At 43.2% G+C, this 5,177-nt stretch overlaps 1 protein-coding gene across 1 annotated transcript in view; it reads left to right on the top strand.

The window, feature by feature from the left end:
* DCLRE1C (DNA cross-link repair 1C) overlaps positions 1-5,177 on the top strand; it is a 44,392-nt gene that overhangs the window by 450 nt on the left and 38,765 nt on the right. The gene's annotated exons all lie outside the window — the stretch shown is intronic.

Below are 5,177 nucleotides of genomic sequence, written 5' to 3'. Positions count from 1 at the left end.
GTGAGTGTAAGCAGTCCCAGGTAGTCACTGACCAGGCAGGGACTTGGATCCTCTTTACATAAATGGTCAGTGGTTCCTCACTGATCATGGGGTGTCCTGACAGAGTGCTCGTAGTGTACATACAGAGATAACCGCGGTCAGTACACGGCTTGTCCCCCAGAGAAGCAGGTGACATGCTGGATCTGTGTACTATAGGGAGGTGTCAGGGCAGCAGCATGTGCCTTCCCTAGGGCTGACATACACTACATGGGCAACAGAATGAGAACACCCCTACTCATCAATGGTGCCATCCATACTATATAGTGTGTAGGGATGGAGCCATAGATGGAGGAATCCAATAGTTCTACTCCATTGATGGCTGACAGCAAGGCAATTTTCTTTTCACGCCCGGTGGTGCTTAATTGCCTCCAGTGCTTAGCCCTGTACCTTGATGTGCCCACATGCTTTACCCTCGGGATGGCCATCGACCATCAATGTTTTCAAAACATTGATGGTGGTCAACCGATGTTAATTAGTTTTACCATTGATGGAAGAGTAGTTCTCCGCCATCGATGGATGAGAGGGAGCCAATGTATTTTTTTTCCTTTAAAGGACAGAGCTTAGCCCCGCCTCCTGGCACCTGCTAAGCCCTCTCCCCATTTTTGATTGGCCAGCAGCCCACTGTACTACCCGCATTGGTGGTCATCGAAGAGGTGCAAACCATCGATGGCACAAAAAAACATCTATGGTGAACCATCGATGGTAATCACTGATGGGCCCATAAATGGTAACCATCATTGGACACCACACTGATAGGCATCTCTGCCCTCTTCCTTGATTGGCTTATCGAGTACTACTACCACCTCTGAGTGAGAGCAGCTGCACTGATGGCTGTCGATATAGACCAGTTGATGGCCATCCGTATTAGTGTGATTGTACATTTCCGCTACACCCACTGCTAATGTGGGCATATCATCAGACATACAGCCATGCAATCTCCATAGTCACACTGGAAAACTGTTAGGTTGAACCTGGCACTGTCTTAAGATGCCACATTTACAACAAGTCAGTTCATCACATTTCTACCCTGCTAAAGCTTCCCTAGTCACCTGTAAGTGCTGTTACTGTAAAGGGGAAATGTCTAGGAGTAACAGCTGAGCTGGGAAGTGTTTTTTTGCATGATATGGCTGATTTAGATCAATCGTAACAACCAATCGTGTGCAGTATTTGTACGATGACTGTGCATGTCCCTGCTGTCGTAAATCTGCATTGTAGATCTAAAGGAAAGCTGTAAGATATCGACCTATTTTGTAAAATGTGACACACATCATATGCTGTTTTGCTTGATGAACGATCCGATGTACGAGGTTTTGCAATATCCCTGGCCACTCCCCTCCATTTTGTGAGAAACTACGCATCGGTATCGTATGATCTTATGTACAATCGTACACCATTTGACCAATCGTATAGAGAATTTCAAGGAAATTGTACAACACATCTTAACGATAGGAAATCGCACCGTGTATAGCTGGCTTTAGGCACACAAGCTCTCAGTACAAGAACGTTGAGCACTGAAATTCATAGCGCACAAATATTGGCTGTCTTTTGATGCAACATTTACAACCAAGGCCCTGATTCGGAGCCATTCGCGAAAAGCGAGCGCTCGCTCTGAATCAGGGCGGCCGCTGTTAAAAAAAAAAAAAAAAAAACCAGCCTCCTGGCTGCTCGCTAAGCTGTGGGTGACCACCCACAGCTTTTGCGAGCGGCCAGGTGATGGTCGCGACCATCGGGCTTGCGACGAGACCCTTGTGGTAGAGTCTCGTCTACCGCAAGCCCCAGTGAGCTTCTGGCTCTAATAGAGCCGGAAGCTCACTACTGACATCAATGGTGATGTCACTAGGGCCTGCTCTCAAACGGCAGGCGTTCCTTCAGGAACGCCTCCGTTTGACCAGCCACCCCCACCCCACCTACAAAACGGGGCGAGCTGGCGATCAACATCGACAGCCGTCCCGTTTGTAGCGAGCCCCGAAGCAAGTGAATTTCTCATGGCTGTTTATTGGGAGCTTAATGTATAAGTTTCCATTGGCTGAAGAGGTACATACAAGCCCCATTCTCTGGAGTGAGGAATTGCACTGTACCGTCTGGCAGCCTAATTTAGGTTTGGTGGATGTTGGGAGAATGCCTCCTGTCTGAATACATACCTTCAGCTGTAAAGTTTGCTGGAAGAAAAATAATGGCCTCTGCCTCTATTTCCAGTGAAGGGAAATCTTAATGCTACAGCATACAGTAACCTTCTGCTGAATTGTCTGTTTACAACTTTGGTGGCAGTACTTTGCTAAATGCCCTTTCCTGCAGAGTGCCCTGGCATCAAACACATCTTGGGTGAAGTGGAATGCCAACTGTGAGCCAGGCCTTATTGCCCCAACATCCGTGATGCTCTTGTCTAAATGGATACGAATTCTCACAGCCATGTGTACAAAGTCAAGCGGAAAGCCTTTCCAGAAGATTGGAGGCTCTAGTAGCTGCAAAGGGTAGTGGGGGTATCCCACACCATAATAATGCCTATGGTTTTTAAACAATCACGTGTGTATTGATTGGGTGTCCACATAGTTTTGGTCATGTACTGTATATTATGTGATTTGTATTGTACCCAAAAGAAGGAAGGGGCATTTAGACCCCAACATGAACTTCCCATGTTATTAAAAAATGTCAGTTACTTGCTGTAAAGTTTTTTTTTTTTTTTTTTTGTTTGTTTGTTTTTTGCTTGTCTTTTAAACTTTGGCTATTTCAGAATAGGTAACTGTAAATGTGACATTTAAAAATAAATCTGGAATAGATGTTACAATAGAATAAAACATATTTGTAGAGCTGGAAATCCCTTTTTTGATATTTAAATACTCAAAATCAATGTTAAACACTTCTGGGGCAATTCAAATAGGGGTTGAGTTGCCTTTGCAATGGAATACAAATAATTTAAAACCAAATTAACCTGAAAATATCCAATTTGAGATCCAACATTAGCATTTACTACTAAAGCTGGCCAAACAATAGACCAAATTTCATCCAACCATCCAACTAGTTGGCTGGTTGGAATGAAAATCTGGTAACGTATGGGAGAAACTTATGATCAGCAATTTGCTCCTAAATGCCAGAAAACAGATGAAAATGGTCGTCAGACAAGTTTGTTAAATGTTTAATCTAAACAATTTGTTCAAACAACAGTTTTTGTCCATTTTCCAGTGTTTGGGAGCAAATTGCTGATTGTCATTTGCTTTAATACATTACCAGATTTCCATTCCAACCAAGCAACAAGTTGGTCTAGTGTGTGGCTAGCTTTATACTCAAGGCAGATCTCTTAAAGTAAACCAGGCATGTGTGCTGCCCTTGCAGAGCACTGTATGCATTGAGTAATCTAAGATGCGCAAAATGCCATTTTGGTGGGTGTATTTTATGCCTGCATTTGTGGCATAAGCTGCGTCCAACTCTACCTGAAACCAATAAATGTCCATATAAAGTTATGTAATGTTATATTTGTGGCCTGAACATTTGCCCTCTCAGTGATCATTAAAATGTGCCAGTGTTCTCGGACACCATTTCACTCACTGTAGATCAGAAATAAAGTTGGCAGTATTATCACAAATAAGCACTGTTGTGTATAGTTTGTAATGTATGAGAAGAGAAAATAGAGCAGTAAATTATCAGTACAGATTGGCGGGGTCAAAATGCGTCTTATCCAAGTGTGCCAATAGGACATACTGGATACAAATTAATAAAAGCACAAATAACTTGCCCTTTTAATTTTCGTAAGCTTGATTACAGAACATTATACTTTATTTAAAACAATATAATAGACAGAGGAACACAAAAGAAAACCCCCAAACATTTTAATGATAACTTTCCTTGTTGATAATGTTCCTGATGGTTGTTACTTGACATTATGTTTTACAATTTATATAAGGGCGTTTTCTTCTGGAGTGAATGCCTTCCAATATATGGTTTATCACATACCATTTCCCATTATTAATACAATTCTGATTGCGGATTAGACCTGTTAATAATTAAATGTTCAAGACCATGACCCTGTGCCGCATCAACAGGTAGTATGCCTGTTTAAGCTCCTGTTCATCCTGGTATGCCCTACCCTGTCTTGGTGTGTGACTGCTGTATTTGCAAACTGTAATTGACCAATTTAAGGTACAGAAAATGCAATAAAAACTGGTAATAAAAAAATAAAACAAACATTTATTTTGTTAAATGTGAATTAATTGTCACAATATATAACTGCTACTTTCAAATATGCAGTTTACTTGTGTTGTCTGGAGAAATGCAATGTTTCTGCATAAGTGGGAACAGTCGCATGCTTCCACTTCTCTTCTTTTGAGCATTTTTTTCCTGTTCTGTTCGTATTGGAAAGTTAATGTATAAAATCCTGCTAGAAAACTGTAGGGTTTTACCATGCTGTCCAAAACATTTCAGTTACAATCGTCTTTTATTTTTTCTCATGTTGACCTGTCAGTCAGTGGGCTCATAGGCATGTACCGAAGCTGGCACGGGGTGCTTCTTCGGCACTTCCCTCTCTGCTGGATCATGGTCTACCCTGTCCCCCCTTCCACCGGGACATACATCACTCACCTGAGCGGCCAGGTGAGTGTAGGTGAGTAGTGTATGTTCCAGGGTGAGGACGGGGTAGACCATTATCTGGCAGAGGGGGAAGTGCTGCAGTGGCACCCCCTGTGCCGGCTTCTGTGCACGCCTATGACTGGGCTGTTATTATGGAAGCCAATCCTGCCCCATTTCTGTAATATCAGGATTGAAGCACTTGCTTGAAGAAAAGAAGCCGGCCGGCAGAGAAACCCAGAGAAATGTGTCCGTGTACAGCTTATCGCTCACACCTCACACATCTCACAGATCTCTCCCCACTCACACAGCTTATCTCCACTCATACAGCTCTCTTCCCTCATGTAACCCCCCCTGATACATCTTTTCCTATCTCTTGCACTCCTCATGCCATCCTTCTCAGTACTCTTCCACCACTTGTCCCTTGGGACCCCCTTAATCTGGTTTTTACTCCGTTGGTGCTTTCAAAGTAAATCTCTTTGCAAGGTTCCACCTCAGAGCTGCGCTGTGCACTCTGGGCCTGATTCAGCAAGGAACGCAAAAAAGATTCCTTAACGCACCCGTCCCCTGCGAGAATGTGC

Source organism: Taudactylus pleione, unplaced genomic scaffold (assembly GCF_031769625.1).
Source record: "Taudactylus pleione unplaced genomic scaffold, aTauple2 ptg000086l, whole genome shotgun sequence".
NCBI lineage: Eukaryota > Metazoa > Chordata > Amphibia > Anura > Myobatrachidae > Taudactylus > Taudactylus pleione.
The sequence above is the reverse complement of the archived record's forward strand: the minus strand, read 5'-3'. Positions and strand labels throughout refer to the sequence as shown.